Below are 24,508 nucleotides of genomic sequence, written 5' to 3' on the forward strand. Positions count from 1 at the left end.
ATAGAAAGCATGAGTTAATAACTCTAGTGTGAGTAGAGTTGATTGGACAACTAGGTTGTCAGGTGATCGAGTGGCACCTAACCTAGCGTTAAAGAACATAGGTTAAACAAGTGAACCTAGAGTCGAACAATCTAGATGGGTGGTATCGAACCTAGTGTTAGTAAACCTAGGTCGAACTAGTAAACCTAGAAGTGGACATCTAGGCAAAGATGACATGAACCTAGCAAGTGTATCTAGGTTAAGTAACGTGGACATAGAACCTAGTGTATTGGAACCTAGGTTGATGAGTATAGTGGTATAGCCACTAGGATGAGATAGGTCGAAAGTATAGGGTTGGCTATGGACCCTCGACCTGTAGAAAGTGGATTCCGGAATCCCATGACTTGTGATGACCCTGGTAGAAGCTAGGGCGTTTGTGCGACGACTTCGCCGCCGAGCTTGGTACCGAGGGAGGATTGGGGGCGATCACGTGGAGATCACCGCCCGGGGCTTGAACCATTGTCGTGAAGTTTGTGCGACGATTTCGCCGCCAGGATGGTTAAGCTATTTGAGGATCAGACCGCTAGAGCAGACTGAATCCATGCTGGGTAAGTACGATGCGGGTGCCTCCAGGTGGCTGAGTCTGACATGTACCGTTGTTGGGTGTGGTGCGATTCGTTCGCCGCCAGATGGTGTGTCAGGACTCGAGCTCATGCTCGGTAGGTGCAACGCGATCGCCACCGGATGGTCAAGTCGTGCGACTTGAGACGAGCTTAGCGTGTGCGATGACTTCGCCGCTAGGGGGTTGAGACAGAGAGGGCGGTAGGCTGATGAGCAGCCAGTGCGCGGGCTATCCGCGGATGATTGACTCGGAGCCGAGTCGTGTGGTTAGCTGTGATAGGATAGAAGAACCCTTATGAGCTAGAGATAGAGGCTTGAGCTAAGGTAATAGAGACCTTAGAAGCTAGTGGGCTGAGTTGAGATCCTAAGGTAATGGAGACCTTAGAGTAAAGTTGTAAGCTAAGAGTAGCTAAGTAAAGGGTAGAATCAATGATCTACTAGTTGTTGCATAGAGTTGCATGAATCTCATATCGCATATTGTGAGGCATGGCATGTTTTTCAATTGAATATATATATCTGTTGTATATTGTTGATCTAACATGTTGCAGTGCCTCCTCGGACCTATCGGTCGAGCTTTTCCCTTGGGTGGCCGTACCCACTGGGAACCATGGAGTTGGTTCTCACCCCACGTGGTTTTGAGGTGTTTTCAGGTTATACGTGTGCAGCGCGGCGGCGCGAGGCGAGAGCATAGCTCAGTAGATAGCGCCCTACCACAGAGACCGAGGTAGCAGTACCCTGAGGCAGTCTAGCTTAGGGGACTAGAATGCAAGAATCAAAGTGTATCAAACTTGTAAATTAAATGATGTAATAATTAGATTATAATTTGGAAGTAGAATGTAACTGAAACTGAGTTGTACTAGGTGAATGCTCGTAATAACTATTAGTTTTATGTATTTGATACTTCCTTTGCAATCTGGATTGGTATCCGTTCCTTGTTGGAACATTCGTTGATTGTTTGGATTGCGACGCCTAGAACGTACAGGGGAGACTCTGTACGCGTACAGGGAAAACCCCTGTCCGTTCAGCGGTCTGTCGTCGGCGCCACGACCCTGTCCAAATTGGTGGTTGGTCACAGGGCGTGACACTCTCTCTCTCACTCTCTCTCTCTCTCTCTCTCTCTCTCTCTCTTGCTCGTGCGCCCGCTCCCTCCTCTCTTCGATCGAGGCCCCCCTGTCGTGTGTTTGTCGGACCCTACCCTTACCTCCCCCTCTCTCCCTCTCCCCTCCCCTGGCTCTCTCTCTATCTCTCTCTCCCCCTCTCTTCTTCCCCCGTCTCTCTCTCTCTCTCTCTCTCTCGATTCCTTCTCTCTCTTACCCCCGATTCCTGCCCCCTCTCTCCCCACTCCCCCTGTCACGCCCCGAGCTCCGCCAATTTGGTCGGATTCGGGCACGTTGGCAGACCGCCAAACGGACAGAGCTTCCCCTGTACGTTCTAGGCGTCACAATCTAAACAATGCAATACGCAAGATTCCAACTAGGAACAGTAGCAAGTATATGGATTGCATAAGTATCAAAAACATAAAATGTTAACTATGCTATTACAAGCATTTATCTCAAGATTTTTCCATTTACAATATTACATAAGCCTTTAAATTATTACAACTTATACAAATTTGATACAAGTTTGCTTCTTTCATACTTATACTCTGAGCTAGACTGCTTCTGGGTACTGCTATCTCTGGTCTTGGTGGTAGGGCACTATCTACGAAGCTACGCCCTGTCCTCGCGCCGCCGCGCCGCTCACGTGCGAACCTGTACCCCCAAAAACAACACGGGGGTGAGAACTATATAAATATAGTTCCCAATGGGTACGGCCACCCAAGAGAAGAGCTCGACCCACCAGGTCCAAAGGAGGCAACTGCAGGTTAGTTTAATAAACAGATAGATAGATATTTGATTATGAAACTAATAAAACCATACCTTGCCTCGCAATTATAACGATGCTATGCAATATGCAATACCTGTAAATCATGCAAGTAGATTACTTGATTCTACTTTATATCATTAACCACTCTCTACTTGTAGCCGTTCTTTTCTTTATTAGCTATTCTCGTTCATTAGCTATTTTCTTTATTCTTTGTCATACTGTGCTCACTGGCGATTCTTTCCTAAGGTTATTTTACCTTAGCCATCTATGCCACTCGACTCGGTCTTGAGTCAATCATCTGCGGAGTACCGCGTCAAGTGAAGCTCGAGGTGAAGGACGTCTCACAAGCACCTCAGCCTTAATCCACGCGACACTAGGTCCATCACAGGGAGAGGAGAACCGTCGATCCCCGTGACCCTAAGTCGCTCAAGCTTAACGGGCGAGGAGAACCGTCAAACCCGTTGAGCTTATACCGGGAGAGAAGAACCGTCGATCCCGTTGAATCACTACCGGGAGAGGAGAACCGTCGATCCCGTAGTTCTGATTCTATTTGTGCCAACAACACCATTCCTATGGATTCCGGAACCCACTTTCACAACTTAAGGGTTTAGCCACTTACCCTATGCTGACGACCTTCCAAGGTCTATATCATTCAATTTCTAGTGGTCCTACTACCACTATAATTCATAACTTAGTTCAATTTTACTAAGTGTAACTATACCTCATAACCTAGGTTCGTTTACACTAGGTTTTATATTCTTTCACCTAGATCTCGACTCTAGGTTTACTAATTCAACCTATGTTCAATGACATTAGGTTTATTTCATGTCCAACCTATGTTTAATAACATTAGGTTCATTTCATATCCAACCTATGTTTAATAACTTAGGTTCATTTCATATCCAACCTATGTTTAATAACTTAGGTTCATACCACTCAATCTATATAATGTCCAACTAAGATTTAATAACTTAGATTCATGCCACTCGATCTATATATCATCCTAGGTATCCTTGCCTAGGTTCATAGTTCACATGTTCTCATTTTTCTTGTTACCATCGAGGTTTCTAATCAACTAGAATTATCGACATTCATATAGCTTGAACTATAGTACATTCACTTTCATATATGTTTAGACATAGGCATCAAACGTTCATATTCATAAGCATTTAACACTAGCTTTCATGTATCAACAATTATATATGCTCTAGCATTCATGTTCGCATTTCGACAATTACATTCATATGCATCTAGCGTTCATATCCATGTGCATTTAGCATTCATATTCATATGGTAACCATTATAGATCATCTAGCATTAATCATCATATGTCCACAATCATATATGCCTACTCATATGCATTTAGCATTAATGTTCATATGTCGACAATCATATTCATATATGCGTCAAATGAAACCATGATCTACTTTGGCATGGAAGTGACCTAATCACTTCGGTAAAGCACAACCCACCTTTATTTTGTACCGGATTGCGAGAAATGCGCTTCTCGCACTTTTCCAAGAACCGCGACCCGCGCTCCCGACAATTGTAGCCGAAAATGTTCTTTTGGCGATATCTTCGCGTAGGCTCGACGGATTGCCGAACCGACTTCGCCAACGCTTTCGTTTTACCCTCAATTAGGTTGACACGTGATCAATTCCGAGCTAAGCTTCTGAACCTACAAGTTAGCATTATCGGGTTTAGGTTCAACATAAAGCTCTTCTCTAGTCTTCATGGCAGCATATGCCTTAGTCTTCAACAAACCCAAGTCTTAACCAGGAATTATAGGTTAATTCACCTTAATTCCCCAGGAACCTCAAACAAATTAGTTTAGAGGATTTTACATCAACCTCTTAATTAAAATCTGCATGATAGCTTCTTTAATTCCCAACTATTAAAGTGTACACATAGTACTAGTACATATGAAGCCTTTTTTCAAGTTACATAACAAAAGCAAGCTTCAGATTTCCAGAACTCCAATAACTCAAGAACATGAACCCACTACTTAAGAGTATAAGAAATTAGCTTTCTGTCATGATCACTCCTACCTACTTCACATCACCCCAGACTTCATATAACCATATATATAACTAATCCAAGCTTACATGCAGGTTGTTAACATGCACATCTAAATTCTCTTTCCAAACTTTCTCATGACAACATAGGCTATAATAATTAAGACCCAAACTAAGTTCTCTTTAGGGCAATAACATAACCCTAATCAAAACCTGCACATTAGCTGGTTCAACTCTTAGCTACTAAGATCAACATACAATACTCATAGCTTTTCTATGGTTCTATGGCAGCACAAGTTATTGCAACCCAATAACTAAGGCTAAACCTTCTTTTAGGTTGCATATAAAGCAAAATAAGCTCTAGAACTCCAAGCTAAATCTATCTTAGGATTAATACTATCATCTTTAGCAAAAGAACAGCATATTATTACCTTGCTCTGGAATTACCTAACAGCCCAAACCCAATCCGCATGGCAGCCACAACAATCCGAAAGTCACGGAAAAATCCGTCGACGAAACGCTCGCAAAATCGGCTCCTAAATCACATTGAAATCGATTTCTAAACTTCAATTTTAGCATAGATTCATCAAAACGGCTTCTCCGAACATCCACTATCAAGAATCCACCAAAAAATCTAGTTTAAAATTATAATAATATTATAATACTAACCCGAATGTCGAAACGCTAAACATCAGGCGCACGGCGTTTCGATCGACTCGTCAAACGGCACCAAATACTCTACTTTCTTCTTCTTCTTCTTCTTCTTTCTTTTCGCTTCCTTTCCCTCTCTCTCTCATACGAATGGAATGAAGGGGATAAGGATGGCCCAGGCAGCTTAGTGAAAATCCACTAAGCAATGTGACAATTACCATAACACCTCTCAATTAAATATAATTTACATTCAGTTTAGCAGCACGGATCAGATACCTTTCGCAGGCCCTTCTAAATGTCCGTTTGCGCTCAAATTTGACAGGTATACTCGGTTTTACATAACAAGTCCAAAGAAATTTTAACATTTCAGTTTCGACCCCATTTGGTCACCGCAAATTGTACCGAACTGCAATCTTTATCAGATAGCTTTCGGATTCTATTTCTCTCTCTACGGGTGTCAGAATAATATGAAACTTTAAATCTAGCCTCATAAAAATATTTCTGACATCTCCTCCAGTTTTCATAATTTTCTGACACTGTGCATTTTCTACTAATTTATCAGTCCCGTTCTTTACAGAAAATTCTAAATCTTCTGTTTTCACTCTGATTCTAACACAAGTCATTCCAGACTTATATTTCACACCCTTAAGTCCAATAAAATATTATCTCACACCATATTTATATTAGTTTGCTCACTTTAATTCTTTTAATCAAAGTTAGCGTCGGAAATCCGAAAATTCTCTTTACATTTCGTTTCGCGCCCAATTTGCGCCGAAACACTTATTTATCTCCAGAATTCATTCACACGCATCACAAATCACTCGGGGATGATGTCCAACTAGCTCAATCCTCACTTTCATTCCCCTAGATCAAAGTTGACATCGCAACTCCAAGTTGCCATATATTACACCCCCGGCCCCATCCCCCGGCGATTTTGGAAGCTAGACCAACCTTAGAGCCAACTCTCTAGGAGTCCTACGGCTTCCACAACAACAAACGGTCGCCCGCGGCACAGAATCGCCACCTGCACAAGGCAATGCGATAGCAACAAGTCTTCTGAACTTCACATAGCCAGCTACTAACCCTCGGAGATTCCCAATAATCCCGTGGAGTAGCTTGTGACATACTAAAAGCCTATCGATCCCACAACACACCAATTGAGGTGTTGGGGTAGTTGCACACGATATGTGCACCACAAGGACCCGCACTCAAACTGTGTCCCAAAGCAGTTCCAGGACGCACCTGCCAAATATGAAAACCGACAAACAGTCGAGACATCAGCATTGCTAATTCTATGAGTGATGACCTCACCACGCAACCTACGTGCGCAACTCGACCAAGACGTAGCTAACGAGTCAGGCGAACCTGCTCGAAGATACTAGCACTGACCACCACGTTCTGCCTGGGACTTTATACCAAGTCCTATCATCAACTAGATCCATACTCCCAATCCTAAGGTCAGGAGTAATGCCCCCAGAGCTAGGCCGGTCAGATCTCTTTAACATACTGCATCCATGCAAAACTGAGTTCTGCCGCCTCTCTCCGTGACACTGTGCCACCAACAAAAAAAAAAAAGAGAAGGGGAGGGGCAGGAATCATAGCCCTACCCACCAAGCCTGGAGGAGTATACCCATACCGCAGCCACACAGAGGACGGTAACGAAGCCTCGGGCTGCACTCTAGTAGCCTTCGCAGTAGCCAGGGTTGAAGCTGCTCTATGCACCAACTCTACGGAATGCTCGCAGTAGCACTCGTGCCCTAAGTAGGGAGTGTGGCCTGGGCATCGGCAGCTGATATAGTCGCCTAGGCCTAAAAAGTGAAATCATCTGCCCCCCCAAGGCCCCACCTGACAGAAGTGGCTGCACTTGGTGAACGTCACCCTGCCATTTGATATCTCTACTGATACACTGCAACCACTCCCGACTGAGACACGAGTCTGCACGAAAATCGTAACACGCACGAAATGATAACCATACACCTTGAGACTATTAAGCTCGACCAGAACACCGGGATTCAATCCCGACAATCCCATACTCGTGTGCCTAACACCTTAGGTCTTCCTTCAGGTCATCCTAACCGATGGTTCAGTTGCATTTTCAAGAAAACCGTGAGTAAAGTCGTAGTTGTACCATTCGCACTGATACCATCTTAATCTGTCACGCCCAGAGGTCCTTTTTTAAAAGCAAAATCAAAATTGGACTATTTTTATAAATTAGAGTAAGCGGAAAACTGCCCTTATTTTTTTCTTTAACCTTGACCCCAAAGACGCACAACAGACCCGCCACAAATACAAGAGATTTTCAAAACAAACGGATAGAGTCTGTTGGCCTAGTGGCCCTAATCTTTTATTAGATTTTGATGATAACAAATAATTACGATTATTGGACTAATTCTTTATCTTGAGTTTTTGTGTTTTAGATCTTTATATATTCAAAAAGGACTCAAGATGGGCAATCTTCTAGCACCGAGCCTCACCACTTGAAGCTATATTTGCTTCCTTTGTCAAAAAGACAAACTCACTCTCTCTATTCTTTATTTGATGCTCTATTAGAGTGAGAAATTTTAAGCTAAGTTTAAAACTATTCATCTTATCACCTTATAAATCACTTAAACATTTTCTAACTTTTGATTAGGTGCATACAATTTTTAAATATTCAAAAACTACTCAAATTCTGTGTTCTATCAAGTTGCGATTTCTGGACCATGTTCCGGGCACCCTAAAGTGGATCCAAATCTCATGAGATTTTTTGGATCCTGCCTGTTTGCTGTTTGGGTGGTCCAGAAACTTCTTTACCGGATCTGGTCGCCCGAATTTCAGTTTAGGGCGACCGAAAGTGTTTGACTTGACAGGTTGCGTATCAGCCCAAAAAGTTCTGACGCAGGCGGCGCGCGCGTTGAAAATCTAGGCACCCACATCTTCTGGAAGCCCAAAATGTTCCCGAATCGAGGAAAATCCGGCTGTCAGAAAAAGTTGTCCCTCGAGATCTGGGCGCCTATAATTTCTGACGGCCCAAATCCAGAGGAAGCGGCACGTGTCAGAAAAGCTGTTCCTCGTGTTCTGGGCATCCACAACTTTTGACGGCCCGAACATACAAAGTCAAGAAAAGCGGCGCACGTGGTCTGATAGGCAACTGGCGTGCACAACTTCTGAGCGCCCCGAAACAGGTTTAGGGCGCCCGAAAGTACAACGGACAAAAGCTGCCCGAGGCTATAAATAGATAGTATTGAGGCCTTTCTCAGTAGTAACTAGATAGTTCATTTTGAGCTTAAAAATTTAGTGTCTCTAATACTCTTAGCTGTCAATTCTCTCTCTATACTTGAGTGAAATTAGTAGTGAGATTTAATCTTGTAAAAAGAGAGAAAATCAAAGTCTTAAAGCTTGAGAAGAAGAAGGAGTTGGTGGGAAGGCTTAGTGCTTGCCCGCAAAAGCATCATCTAGTGGAGATCCAACATTCTCTAGTATTGAGAAGTTGGCGGGGACGTAGGCAAAGTGTCGAACCTCGAAACAAATCGATTGTGTGCTTTTCGAGTTTGCATTTCTTTAAACTCTCATTTTTATTTGCATCGGATTTTTAATTTGCTTGATTATTTGGATTTTTATTTTAGAAACCTAATTCACCCCCCCTCTTAGGTTGCCATTTGATCCTCAATTGGTATCAGAGCGAGGTCTCACATTATTTAGATTAAAATCTAAGTGAGAATGGCATCTACGGGAAAGAATATCGAAGGACAATCTATTGTTCGGCCACCATTTTTTGATGGAGTTGATTATCCTTTTTGGAAGATTAGAATGAAGATATTCTTTCAATCTCTAGATTTTGATATTTGGGATATAGTCGAAAGTGGTTATATCGCTCTATCAAAATCAAGAGCGGAATGGAATGAAGCCGAAAAATTTCGCTTTCAATTGAATGCTAAAGCTATCAATTCATTCCTTTGCGCTCTTAGTAGAGAAGAGTTTCACCGAATCTCTACATGCACAACGGCTAAAGAGATTTGAGATAAATTAGAAGTTACTTATAAAGGTAATTCTAGGGTGAAGGAATCTAAAATAAGCATGCTTATGTCAAATTATGAACTATTCAAAATGGAGGAAAGTGAATCCATTTCGAATATGTTCACAAGATTTACTAACATTATAAATAGCTTGAAAGCCTTAGGTAAGGATTTTCCTCAATCGGATTTGGTACGAAAACTTCTTCGTGTATTACCAAGAAGTTGGATACCTAAAGTTACGACTATCCAAGAAGCTCATGACTTGGACAAAGTAAAAATTGATGAACTTGTCGGATCACTTATGGCGCATGAACAACGCCTCAAAGAATATTACAACGAAGCGGCTCCCGAGAAAAAGAAAAGCCTTGCACTTAAGAGAGTCATTACTTCCGAGAGTGAAGATGGCGAAGAAATCGCTATAATTTCAAAAAGGTTTGATCGACTAATCAAGAAGCGCAACTTGAGGAGACCTAAACGAGACGGGTTCAAAGGTGAAGGATTCAAGAAAGGAATCATTTGCTACAATTGTAATAAACCGGGACATTTGAAAAGTGAATGCACTCTTCCAAACAAAACTTTTAAGAAAGACAAGAAAAAGAAAGCCTTCAATGCACTAAATTGGGACGCCCCCGACGAATCTAGCGATGATGAATCGGAAAACGAAGTTGCCCAAATTTGCCTTGAGGAGCAAAGCTCAATCCTATGTCTTATGGCTCTTGAAGATGAGGTAAATAATTTAAGTTATGATGAACTTTTAGAAGCCTTCTTTTCTTTATATGATAATCTACAAAGTTTGGGTCCGAAATATACATCTCTCAAAAAGCAAAATGCCTTATTAGAGATGGAGGTAAACAACTTAAAATTTTCAACTTCAAATTCTTCTTTAATACTTGAAAATGAGGACTCTTTACTCACGAAAGAGCTTAAACAAGCTAATGAGACATATTGTAGTCTCATTCGTGAAAATGAAGCATTAAAGAAGAAAATTGAAGGTCAAAATTTTAATCCAATTTTTCATTATGAAAAACAACTTGAAAAACTTCAAGTTGAAAATCAACAACTCAAAGTTAGCTTAGGTGAAACTAAGAAAACTTTTGAGAAATTTGTTGGTGGAGCAAAGTATCTAAATATGATGCTTGGAAGTCAAGTTGTAAACTTCAAAAAGTTTGGGATAGGTTACGTTCCTAATCCAAATAATGTTAAGTTGACAAAAGCTAAAAGAAAGGTTTTTGTTAAAAGTACAAATCAAAACCCAACTTCATATTGCTCCTATTGCAATATTAAAGGACATCATATATCCTCTTGTAAATATAAAAAAATTCTAAACTTAACCAAATTTGGGTTGTGAAAGGTTTATCTAACTCAAAAGGACCCAATCTCACTTGGGTACCAAAGTTAAAAATCTGATTTGTTTTTGTAGGTGTGTCTCCAATCAAAAGGTGCAAATGACAAATGGTACTTGGATAGCGGATGCTCAAGACATATGACTTGGGATCAAACCAAGTTTAAATCAATTGAAATGAAGGATGGAGGATTTGTCACCTTTGGAGAGAACACTAGAGGAAAGATCATTGGAATCGGCACAATCGGTAATGAAAAGGTTAATATTTCCAATGTTCTTTTAGTTGATGACCTTAAGCATAATTTACTAAGCATTAGTCAATTATGTGACAAAGGCTATTTTGTAAAGTTTGAAACATCTCATTGTAGTATTCTTGATCCTTCTACAAATGAGGTAGCCTTTATAGGTTTTAGATCTAAGAATGTTTATACCGTTGATTTAGGCAAACTCTCACTTGAAGGAGAAAAATATTTTTCGGTTCAAATTAACGAATCTTGGCTTTGGCATAGAAGGTTAGCATATGCTAGTATCGATTCCCTTTATAAACTTTCAAAAAGAAACTTGTAAAAGGTTTACCTAAAATAGACTATGCCAAAGGTGAGGTTTGTAATACTTGTGCTCAAGCAAAGCATGTAAAATCATCTTTTAAATCCAAAAATGTTGTCTCCACAACTAGGCCTTTGGAATTGATTCATATGGATCTTTGTGGACCAATCGATGTCTCTAGCCTTGGTGGAAGCAACTATGTTTTCGTAATTGCTGATGATTACTCGAGATATACTTGGACTTTATTTTTAAGACACAAGTATGATACCTTTAAATCCTTCAACGATTTTGTCTATCGTGTTCAAAATGAAAAGAATTGTATAATTTCCAAAATTAGAAGTGATCATGGAGGTGAATTCGAAAATCATAACTTTGAAGTATTTTGCAATGAATTGGGAATAGAACATCAATTTGCTACCCCTCGAACACCTCAACAAAATGGGGTTGTTGAACGCAAAAATAGATCTCTTCAAGAAATGGCTAGATCTATGTTAATTGAGGGAGAGTTGCCTAAATATTTTTGGGCCGAAGCCGTAAACACGGCTTGCTATATTATGAATCGTGTTCTAATACGACCAATTCTTGAGAAAACTCCTTTCGAATTATGGCATAATAGAATTGCCAATATTGGTTACTTCAAAATTTTTGGTTGTAAATGTTTCATCTTGAACACAAAAGACAAGTTAGAAAAGTTTGATGCTAAATCAGATGAAGCAATATTCTTGGGTTATTTCTCCACTAGTAAAGCTTATCGAGTGTATAATCGACGAACTTTAATAATAGAGAAAAGTATGCATATTCTCTTTGAAGAATAAGGAAAAGGATACTTTTTATGAAGATGATTTTCTTGACTTCGAGAAACTAAATATAAACTCCACACCTCATGAAATTGAATAATCTAAGAAAAGTGAGGAGTTCATTTCTAAAGAGATTGAACCCACTCCTTTACCCAAAGTATGGAAATTTGCCACTTATCACCCCAAGGACTCCATCATTGGGGATCCAAGTCAAAAAGTCAAGACAAGATCCTCTTTTAGATTACTTTGTGACCACTTGGCATTCATATCTCAAATTGAATCTAAAAATTTTGTTGAAGCTAGTAATGATGAAAATTGGCTCATTGCGATGCAAGAAGAACTCAACCAATTTGAAAGGAACCAAGTTTGGATGCTTGTGGAAAGGCCAAGTGATCATACCGTTATTGGTACTAAATGGGTCTTCCGAAACAAGTGAGATGAATCCGGTGTTGTGGTTCGAAACAATGCTAGACTAGTGGCCCAAGGTTTCAACCAAATTGAAGGGATTGATTTTGACGAAATTTTTGCACCGGTTGCTCGACTTGAAGCTATTCGAATTCTTTTAGCATTTGCCTCTTATATAAATTTCAAGTTATTTCAAATGGATGTAAAAAGTGCTTTCTTAAATGGATATATTTCTGAAGAAGTCTATGTTGAGCAACCACCCGGTTTTGAAAAACATAGCTTTCCGGATCATATTTTTAAGCTTTCAAAAGCACTCTACAGTCTAAAACAAGCTCCTAGGGCTTGGTGTGAAAGACTCAGCACTTTTCTTATTTCAAATAATTTTTCAAGAGGAAAAGTTGACACCACATTATTTATCAAAATTAAGGATAAAGATTTTCTCATTGTACAAATTTATGTTGATGATATTATATTTGGCACTACTAATGAATCTCTTTGCAAAGAATTCTCTAAGCTAATGTAAAATGAGTTTGAAATGAGCATGATGGGCGAGCTCTCATTCTTCCTTGGACTCTAAGTTAAACAAATGAATGATGGAATATTCATTAATCAAGCTAAGTATGCAAAAGACCTAATCAAAAGATTTGGCTTGGAAAGCTCAAAAGAGACAAACACTCCAATGAGTGCCTCAACTAAACTTGACAAGGACGAAAAAGGCAAGGATATTGACATCAAACTCTACTAAGGTATGATTGGCAGTTTACTTTATCTTACCGCAAGTAGGCCGGACATTATGTTTAGTGTTTACTTGTGTGCTCGGTTTCAAGCTCAACCTAAGGAGTCACACCTAGTAGCCTTAAAGAGAATTCTTAGATATATTAGGGGACTCTCAACTTAGGATTATGGTAACTCAAGGGCACTAATTTTAATCTTATTGGCTTTTCGGATGCCGACTTTGCCAGATGCAAAGTTGATCGGAAAAGTACGAGTGGGACTTGTCAATTTCTTGGTCACTCCTTAGTCTCCTGGTCTTCGAAAAAGTAAAAGTCGGTTGCACTTTCAACCGCCGAAGCCGAGTATATCGCGGCGGGTTGTTGTTGTGCACAAGTTTTATGGATGAAACAAACCTTTGAGGACTTTGGAGTGCATCAAAAACAAGTTCCAATTAAATGTGATAATACTAGTGCCATCAACATATCTAGAAATCTTATTCAATATTCTAGAACTAAATACATTGAAATTAGACATCATTTTATTAGAGATCATATTCAAAAAGGAGATGTCACTATAGAATTTGTGGACACTCTTAATCAATTAGCGGATATTTTTACTAAACCACTCAGTGAGGATAGATTCACTTAACTTAGAAGAGAATTAGGAATGATTGATTTAAATACCTGATTTTTCTTTGAATGTTATTTTGCTTTTGGCTGGAAATACTTTATGTTTTTCGGATGACAGTTTTCGGTCGCCCGAAAACTTTCGGGCGCCTGAAACATGCGCTAACCACCATACCCTATCTGACCGAGATAGCGGGTTAACGGGTTTCGGATCCGGGCGACCGCTCCAGTTCGCAACCCGCGCCCGAAACTTCGTTTGACCATCTCGCCGGTTTGACTTCTCTGGCGGGTTACCGGGTCCCGGATCCGAGCAACCGGATCGGCCCGCACTTGCGCCCGAATCCGCTAACGGGGCCCTCTTCGTCCCAGCCGCCCGACAGTCCCTCTTCTTTCAAATTTTTTTTTTCTTCCTTCTCCCAGTCCGGTCGCCCACTTCTTGCGCCCAGTCCGCATCAGATCCGCCCAAAACTCCACCAGAACTCGGATTTCCTCTACATTTCTCTTCAATCTGTGGTATTTCTTCACCATTTTTTTTCTTTCTTCTTCTTCTTCTTGCAACTTGTTAACCCTAACCTTGCTTCTATTTATTTTTTTTATTATTTTTACAAATTGCTTGTACTTTTTCAACCAAATCTCATCATCTACCTAGATTTGCATCTTAGCATGTTAGATCTAGCATCCTGTTCATTTTTTTTTTTTTGCATAAACCCTAGATTTAAAAATAAAAAAAAACAAAATAAAAAAAATTAAAAAAACATGGAAAATGCCTAGAACTAAAAATGCATCCAGGGGCCCTTCACATAGAGATTATCAAAATGAAGATTTTGATGCTTTTAACTTTATATCTAGAGATGCTCAAGATAAATTCCTTTTAGGTCGTCCCGTTCAACCTTATCGTAACATTCATCATCTAAATTTTGATTGTTATGAACTTTTTAATAAGCTCACACAAGTCGGTTTGGATTTTTTGTTCAAAATTCGCCACCTTTTTATCCGGACCTAATTAGGACTTTTTATGTAAATGCCACTTTTAATTCCGAATTTACTACTATTACTTCCCACTACCGGGGACGTGTTTTTGCCATTACTCCTATCCTTCTTCACACCGTTTTAAACATTCCAAATGACGGCGTTTGCTACTACCAAACCAATACTTGAAACTTTCTTGCATTTTCTGAGGCGCAACTCCGTAATCATTTTCTTTGTGAAGATTCTACTTCACGAGAAGATTGCTCTCATCTTTCCTTTCCTCACCGCCTCGCCCACTTTTTACTTACTAAAGTAATTCTTCCTCAAGACGGTCACCACACCGTCATTCAAAAAATGGATCTTTTTCTACTTTATCATCTATTTGCGGGAATCCGGGTTAATTTGGGGTATATCATCATTCGCCACATGGCCGTCGTCGCTTCTCATCCCTCGCGCTCACTTCCATATGGCTCTTTGCTCACCGCCGTCCTCGAGTTCATGTCGTTTGATCTTTCCAACGTGAGGCCGATGAAGTACCCTTCCACCATTTTTACCGCCACTTTTTCTACCCTAGGCTTCAAGAGAAATTGTCATGGCATTTGGGTAAGAAAGCATGTGATTGATTTGTCGAGCGAGCATAGTGATGACAATACCGACGCCGAGGATGATCCTATGCCTTATGAGCCACTACCTCGAGCGCCTTCTCCACCGATTGAGCCGCCGCCACGAGCACCTACTCCACCCTTTGAGCCACCACTTGTTGTGCCTCCGTCTTATGCTCCTCCTCCTATGGATTTTCAAAACCAAGTTTTTAATCGACTGGATAGAATGGAAGAACATATGCACACTTTACAGATGGACGTTTCCGGCATCAAGGAATACATGGACTCTTTCTTTGGACCTTCTAGTGCCTTTTATGCCGTATATGGATCCCACGTTGATCGACCATCATCTTCCACTATGCCTCCACCGGTTTCGCCCACGGGTCATGAGGATGATGATGAAGAGGATGAAAATGATGACTAGCTCCATTTTACTTCTTTATGCTTTCTTTTATGCTATTTCTATGCTATATCTTATGCTTCATCACTTTTTTCCAGTCTCCGTTATGTTTCTTTTTGTTGATGACAAATGGGGAGACTTTGTGATGTGATATATATTATGCTGCACTTGTAATATATGAACCTCGTTTATATTTTGTGCTCGGTTATTATCTTTTTTTTTTTTGATATATGCTATGCCTATGATTGTGTTATATGCTTGTTAAATATATGCATATATTTAGGGAGAGTATTCTACTCTTTTGCTCTCTACTCATTTGAATATTATCACATTATTTGTCATCATCAAAAAGGGGGAGATTGTTGGCCTAGTGGCCCTAATCTTTTATTAGATTTTGCTGATAACAAATAATTACGATTATTAGACTAATTCTTTATCTTGAGTTTTTGTGCTTTAGATCTTTATATATTCAAAAAGGACTCAAGATGGGCAATCTTCTAACACCGAGCCTCACCACTTGAAGCTATATCTGCTTCCTTTGTCAAAAAGACAAACTTACTCTCTCTATTCTTTATTTGATGCTCTATTAGAGTGAGAAATTTTGTGCTAAGTTTAAAACTATTCATCTTATCACCTTATAGATCACTTAAATATTTTCTAACTTTTAATTAGGTGCATAGGATTTTTAAATATTCAAAAACTGCTCAAATTCTGTGTTCTATCAAGTTGCGATTTCTGGACCATGTTCCGAGCGCCCTAAAGTAGATCCAAATATCATGAGATTTTTTGGATACTACCTGTTTGCTGTTCGGGTGGTCCAGAAACTTCTTTACCGGATCTGGTCCCCCGAATTTCAGTTTAGGGCGACCGAAAGTGTTTGACTTGACAGGTTGCGTATCGGCCCAAAAAGATCTGACGCAGGCGGCGCACGCGTTGAAAATCTAGGCACCCACATCTTGTGGAAGCCCAAAATGATCCCGAATCTAGGAAAATTCGGCTATCAGAAAAAGTTGTCCCTCGAGATCTGGGCGCCCACAATTTCTAACGGCCCAAATCCAGAGGAAGCGGCGCGTGTCAGAAAAGCTGTTCCTCGTGTTTTGGGCGCCTACAACTTTTGACGGCCCGAACATACAAAGTCAAGAAAAGCGACGCACGTGGTCTGACAGGCAGCTGGCGTGCACAACTTCTGTGCGCCCGGAAATAGGTTTAGGGCCCCCAAAAGTACAACGGACAAAAGCTGCCCGAGGCTATAAATAGATGGTATTGAGGCCTTTCTCAATAGCAACTAGATAGTTCATTTTGAGCTTAAAAATTCAGTGTCTCTAATACTCTTAGCTCTCAATTCTCTCTCTATACTTGAGTGAAATTAGTAGTGAGGTTTAATCTTGTAAAAAGAGAGAAAATCAAAGTCTTGAAGCTTGAGAAGAAGAAGGAGTTGGTGTGAAGGCTTGGTGCTTGCCCGCAAAAGCATCATCTAGTGGAGATCCAACATTCTCTAGTATTGAGAAGTTGGCAGGGACGTAGGCAAAGTGCTGAACCTCAAAACAAATCGATTGTGTGCTTTTCGAGTTTGCATTTCTTTAAACTCCTCATTTTTATTTGCATCGGATTTTTAATTTGCTTGATTATTTGGATTTTTATTTTAGAAACCTAATTCACCCCCCCTCTTAGGTTGTCATTTGATCCTCAGAGTCTCACCTGTATTTGCACGGCGTGGCATATGTACAATTGTCAACCATGACTTCTACTCACACAAACAATAATCACGAGTCACAATGATTATTATTTCACAAGTTTCATATCATATAGCTAGCCGTCCTTAGTCACAACCATTGCACTTCAATTTCACGATCATTCATAGATGTTGAAAATGTCTCCCACACGAAGACTTTCTTTTGAAAACTCTAATTCTGCAAAGAGCCTCAAGAAAACCATTTAAAAATATTTTCCACACAGAAACCATTATTTTGAAAACGCTACCATGAGAGGCAACAAACCAACGATAGAAATCCGTGTCTAAAACCGCATTTGTTCTAAAACCACGAATGATCGAAGCCATGAGTATCCAAAACGCATAACAACATCATCCAAAAATCCGCAAGTAAGACATCAACTGAACCACATGTATTATCCACTACCAGGTATAGAGGTGAACTATACTATCACATGTATGTCTATGCTAAGTATGAAGGAATCAAGAACGTATACCGTAGGTCGAGACCTCTGGGGCCGCCCACTAGCTATGGCCTCATGCTGCGTCCCAGCCAATCCCACTCGCATCACCTAAAAATGTGGGGGGGGGGTGAGAACATGTAAACATGTCTCCCCCTCCTAGTGGGTACCGCAAGCCAATGAAGGCAAGCTGTACCCACGAGCAGAAGAAGGGGTAAGCAATAGTAGTAACAAGTAAATCGGCCATGATAACAATGAATAATATCCACCGATAATCACCAAAGAAGCTACTACTGTAAATGGAGATAATGAAGCAACGACCAACTATAATCAATAGTCAAACTAGTGCAATAGCATGATAACTGAAATGAAAACAACCGTAATAATGGTATGAATAACTGCTACTGCAAAAGGGAGATAGAAAAATGACTATGTGTCAACTGCTATTGATAGCACAAGTATAACCAATCGATACCGCCATGTCGGTCTAAGGAGCTCAGAGCTCAGGCAAACCACAACCTCTCTGTCTGGGATATAACCCTAGCAAATGGCCGCTAGGCTCATGAGTTGGCAACCAACCATTTTTCCGGAAAAGAACACCCTCCTGCGGTGGACAGACTGCTAGTGTTCGTGAAATGCTATCGAGCTAAGGCGATCGACGCGAATATGATCAATAGTCAACCGCCAGCGAATAGCCGACAATCTTCGCCCCTCGAGGCACACCGACCAATAGGTCATCGAACTTCAAGTCCATGACTTAACTTTCCTTCCGGGCCAAACGTCCCTAGGCTACTAACTAATCATCTATTTCAACTCGCTCAATTTCTCCATTTGAGTACATCAGACTCGACAATTCTCTTGCATGACTGTCATTAGATAAACAAGACTACCGATCATAGTACGACACTATAACCACCTGCGGTGTCTAACATCTATTTCTCCTGTTTCCAAAGGAACCCAAGCAACCTATGTTTCCGCACAACGCTGACTACCTATCTCGATGAGACTCCAACATACCTATCACTGAGCGATCGAAAATGATGATCATATTGCAACGGATTCCCAAGGGCTCACCACCATCAATCCCTGTGATTAGGCATATTATGACCTACATATGCTCTCTCACATCATTTCGCATGAACCTACAACCAGACTTAGACCACTCATCAATCATGAATCTAATCATCATAGTAGCTCAACTGAGACTGAAACCCATTTATCTCTCCATTCGGTTGTGCAAGGCATAATGACAAGGCTGGTATGCAACCATGCCAAGATTAGATACATACGCTAATTGCAGCAATGATAACTCAACTACGTGCCTACCGCTTGAGGGCTACCCAATGTTCACCCGCGAGAATGAAGACAGCCACACGCTACACTCTCCACAAGAAAGTCTATATGGACTAACTTGCAAGGGACACACACAGATCAAATCATGATATCCGCTTACAGGGTAGAGTATTTCTCCCCAACATTCAACACTATGTTGTCTACAACCAACATACTTATTGACAAAAAGATGAAATCTTCATCAATCTGTCGCCAACAACTCTTTGGAGACACGTTACACATTAAAGCCCGACCAAAAAAACAAGTACTCCTCAACATCAATCACATGTGCTCAAGCATAACTAATTGATACCAATCACCCGACAACTGCATTAGGGATTTACATGTTGTCACTAACTCCTCAAAAAATGAGCGTGATGCCCTAGTGCCTATTAGCATTCTATGCCTCAAAGGTCACCATCACTATAGTGGTAACTGCGGCAACAGCCCTATCACGAGCAACAATCGCAAGAGTATCCTTATCCACCTCCACACCCTGTCTAGTGGTGGAACCTGACTAGTATCATAGCAGCCCACTACTGCACAAACTACTAGATAAGACCCGAGAACACAGCCACCAAAACCTCGAGCCGAAGAAATCCACATCCTAGCTCCTCGACATCAGTGCATTGTCCACCACTGCTTCTAGCAATAGACCTCGAAGACCTTATGACCCAAGGTACACGTAAAGTTGCTGTTGTAATGTACCAGATTTTTAATATAAAAGTAAGTGTAAATAAAAATAGTGTAAGATACTATTTTTATTGGACTTAAAGAAGTAAAATATAAGTTGGAAATGACTTGTGCTGAAATTGGAATGGAAACATAAGATTTAGAATTTTCTGTAAGGAACAGGGCTAATCTTTTAGTAGAAAATTTACAGTGTTAGAAAATTATGAAAATTTGAGAATATAACGAAATTATTTTTCTGAGGCTACTTTTAAAGTTTCATGTCATTCCGACACCCGAAAAGTGAAAAATAAAATTTGACTGCTATCTGCTAGAGATTCTAGTCGGCAGATTTTTCGGTGACCAAAATGGTTCAAAACTGAAAAATTAAGATCACGTTTCTCTGATTGATTTTAACTGAGCCTAACTATCAAATTTGAGAGCAAACGGACATTCAGAAGGGCTCCAACGAAAAGTATCAAATTCTGAACTGGACAAAATTGTAAGTTGCAATTGTTGGGGGTCTATATGTGTAACAAATGGCTCTTTCCTCTTTGTTTTCGTCCAACCTGAGAGAGAGAGAGATGTGAGAGTCTTCTCTCTTTCTCTCTTTCTCTGTAAGCTTACATCACTCTCTCCCTCTCTTGCAATCTCTCCACCAAAGAGAAAAATTGGAGGAGAAATTAGAGATTAAACTTGGAAATAGCTTGGAGAGGAAGCTTGGGTCTCTCTAATGGTGGATTAAGCTTGGTGAGCATGGTGGCCTAAGGTAAGATTTCATCATTTGAGTTAGAAGTTGGATTGAATCCTTTACAATTAATGTATTTGAGATCCCTAGATGATTCTAAACTAGATTATGGATTTTGGTGTTCTTGAGGATTCATGAAACCTAGGGTTAGAAATAGGGCTCTTGTCTCTAAGAGGTTTTGAATCAAATTGATTTTGTAAAACCTTAATTGAAGGATAATTTACGTGTTGGACAACTTCGATTTGGATTACGAAGAGGTTATGGCATCCGATTGAGAGATTTGTGGAATTGCGTTCATTAGGCTTGGGTCGAGGCGAATCGGCGTCAGAAATCAAATTGCTTGGAAATTCTAGCGATTGGTAATGAAACGAGGTGGGTGGTGCTCTCCAAAATGGTTGGATTTCTCCCTATATATGTCTAATTTTCTTTTGTTGAGCATATATAGAAGTATTATTTGTGCATAGTAGGGTTCAAGTATTTCTTGTTATAGAAACTTGCATGCTTCCTATGATATTGTGATGCTAACTTGGAACTTAAGATGCATGAAATTAGTGACACATGAACCCTAGTGACATGTTGAACTAGTAGAGAACGAACTAGTGGATTAGACATGGAAAATATTATGGACATTGAAATAAATAATATATTGGTTGTCATTGTGATATTGAATGTGAACCTTGTGATGGAACATGGATTGGGCATAATGTGTTGTGCATGATAGGGATATGGCATGAATTGGGAAAGCCTCAAGTATGAATAAGAAATTGGGTCATTGCATCGTGGCATGATGTTGAGTACCATATCATTATGAAGCATTGCATAGTTGCATGTATCCACATTGTATGGTGTTTGTATATCCTATTGATGCATGCAAAATGAGTTGAGTAAACTTTCGAGTATATGTGGAAAAGATTGGGTCGTTCCATATATAGCGTGACATCTTGTGCTATGATGTTATTGTGCATGCGAGGGATTGAAATAGATCCTCTGGACTATGCTAGGGATTGGTAGATCTCCGAGTGTTGTTACCTCTAATTGGTAGGGTATCCTCAAGTTTAGAGGATTGGATCATGCTCACATTACGTCTGTCCACTTGGCGGTGGTCGCTCCACCCAAGCAGTGATCTCCAAAGTTTTTCAAAGGTGGGTTAACGTAGCTACCCAGTAGACGGTCTCCAATGGGTCGCAGCGGTGCTCCTCATTTGTGGGATTGGGTTGCGAGTCGGGGCTCAACCTTCGAGTTAACCGGTATGATTGGGTCAAAGAGAAAAGAGACAGGTTGATTGATCATATTGTATCCTATGCTAGTTTGCATTGTTGCATCTTATGTAGAGAGTGAGCATAGTGAGATCACAGGGTGAGTGATGGGTCGATCATGATATCTCCGTGAGTAGCCTATAGTAGGTGACGGAGTGGTAGCTAGTCTCCACGAGGCTGAGTGGGGTGAATTGGGCTGGTTTTGTGAGAAGCCCCCAATTGTGTCAAGAATGAATTGGGTCAAGAGTGTGTGAGGGACACTATTGAACATATTGGACCATGACATTCATTCTTTATTGTAAGGAATAGTAATAAACATTGTTGCATGTTGTATGCTTAGTAGTGGTAGACTATATGTTCAGTTACTTATATATTGCATTGCTATCTCCTTTCGTATTACTATGCCTTATTGGACCTAGTGGAAAAATCGGCAAGGTTGGCAGCCGAATCGACTGGGAACTTCTTTTAGTTCTCACCCTCTGTTGCAGAGCCACCATTCGCGGGGAGGCACCGAATCGAGGCGTGGGCGTTGCGCCCTAGATAGCAGCGTCACCCAGTTTAGGTCGCCCTATGTATAAGCAAGAATGTAAATGTAATTTTAGAAATGGGAATGTAATTATATTTGGAGGAATCATTCATGTATTAATGTAAAGTGGAATTGTATGTAAAATGTGAATGTTCCAATGTTGTAATAGTTAGGTTTACATTCTCGCTCTTGTGATATGCCCTCGTGCAAAATTGTATTGTATTGTTTTTCCCATGTGAAATTCAATGTACTTGTTTTGCTGAGCCTTAGACGGATAGGGGAGGCTCTGTCTGTTCAGCGATCTGTGCGCGTGCCCGGACCAACCAAATAGGCGGTGCTCGTGGCGTGACAAATTAGAGTGGTATAAGAGCGTAGAAACGGTCTAGAAGGTCCTAGGAAAACTTAGGCTTGGAAAACTATAAGGACCTAGGCTCGTGAGTGGATGGAAATTGTGGCGAAAGTAAAATGATTAGGTCAAAATATATCTCCAGTAGTATTTTGGAGGCGGATTAAAGGTGTTGCAACTACTCTATTTAGATGATCATGTTGGCTATAGACAACATGGTGTCAAAAGTAGAGTAGGGGTGTGCCTTTATGACTTTCGCTTGATTGGGTCGGCTATTCTGTGCGACGAATCATATTCGATCGATAGGTCGCCTAGGTACGCGTGTTATCCCTCGAGTGACTATGGTAAGTTACTTGGTGGGACGAATGTTGGGAGGTCTAGATAGCCCTCCGATGTTGGAAGCTAAAGGCGAGGCCTCTTGTTGTGGCCGAGATGTGTGGTCTTGAGTAGCCAATGCGTGTCTTGACTTGGTGTCAGGATTGGGAACCGTGGAGATTGTTAATTCTTGTCTTAATGGATATAGACGCGTTGCCCCAGTAAAGATGGATGATGGGTGTGAGGGCACGACCTATAGGGAAACGGCGTAGGTAAGACCGAACTATGATCGGATGACGAGAATAAGGTAGCCAAGTGGCGACTATTGAAACTGAAGCCAAGTTGATAAGGATAGTATGTGGAACATTAAGGGTGTAATTAAGGAAGTGAATTCTCGAAATACGAGAGTTGGACTTTGGTTAGAATCGACTGATTGTCAACTTGGAGTGCTTCGAAAAAGCCGAAGGCATCATGAAGGCCAAAAGTGCATTGGAGATGGCCTCCGAGAGCGAGTTGTGAAGATTCTGCAAAGTGCAGGATTTTTGCTCTCAGGGATCGGTCCCTGGCGGGAGAGACCGGTCCCCGTAGCTTGGAAAATGTGGCAGAAAGCTCTGCACACAAAACTTGCTCTCAGGGACCGGTCCCTGGCGGGAGAGACCAGTCCCCATAGGTATGCAAAATGAGAATGGGGCTGTCCTGTGAGAGTGTAAGGAAGTGAATTCTCGAAATACGAGAGTTGAACGTCAGTTAGAATCGACTGATTGTCGACTTGGTATGCTTCGGAAAGCCGAAGGCATCAAAATGGCCAAAGTTGTATTGGAATAAAGTCCGCGAGAGCAAATGATGTGAAACACCTGCACTTGGCAGATTTGCTCTCGGGGACCGGTCCCTGGCGGGAGGGACCGGTTCCCGAACATGGTCAGCGCGGGTTTGCTCTCGGGGACCGATCCCTGGCAGGGAAAGACCGGTTCCATTGGCTGGTGTCACGCCCCGGGACCCAGCGGAAGCCCGCCCGGCACGTGTCCAGACCCGCCATACGTCTAAAATATATAAGGCGTCTAAAAACAACAATAATAAAAGCAATAGTAATAGACATCTAGGAGTATCAGAGCATAATAAAAGTCTAAATGCTACAACAAAGGATAAGGATAAAACTGTAAATCCACTAAATAAAACATAAAGTGATACAAGAAAATTCCAGATACAAGTAATATAGGTAGGTACATAGGTGGTCTCTATACATGGATACAAAAACCTCTCACTCTCTCAACTACAAAAAGAAAAAGCAAACCACCTAGGCAAAGTACCGCTCCTCGCTAGCTAGCTAAGCGATCCCCTTGCCGCGATCCCGTGCCTCCGCCGGTGCCGAAGGCTCTGAAAAGTAAACCATAAAACAGGGGCATGAGAACTATTAAAAATAGTTCCCAGTCGGCAATTACTGACTTTAGTGAATGCACCACAAGGCCCAAAGCTACAAAGGGTGTCAGTGACTATAAATGCAGAAAAGCGAAAGGTAGATAAAAATTTAACTTACTACAATATGATATCTCTACTTAGCATAAATAGCACAAGTATGAAGCAACTGTGCATGAAGTGAAAGTCTCCAACTATCATAA

General features: G+C 40.9%; 1 long non-coding RNA gene across 1 annotated transcript; it reads right to left on the reverse strand.

Annotated features, from left to right (window-relative positions):
* Nucleotides 1-2,114: 2,114 nt before the first annotated feature.
* LOC109706174 lies at nucleotides 2,115-5,300 on the reverse strand. The gene is made up of 4 exons (XR_002215108.1): nucleotides 5,151-5,300; nucleotides 4,913-5,017; nucleotides 3,939-4,144; nucleotides 2,115-2,351 (listed from the first exon to the last, which is right to left on the reverse strand). It is a non-coding gene; the product is annotated as an uncharacterized LOC109706174 (long non-coding RNA).
* Nucleotides 5,301-24,508: the final 19,208 nt, after the last annotated feature.

The sequence above is a fragment of the Ananas comosus genome, unplaced genomic scaffold (genome assembly GCF_001540865.1).
Source record: "Ananas comosus cultivar F153 unplaced genomic scaffold, ASM154086v1, whole genome shotgun sequence".
Lineage (NCBI taxonomy): Eukaryota > Viridiplantae > Streptophyta > Magnoliopsida > Poales > Bromeliaceae > Ananas > Ananas comosus.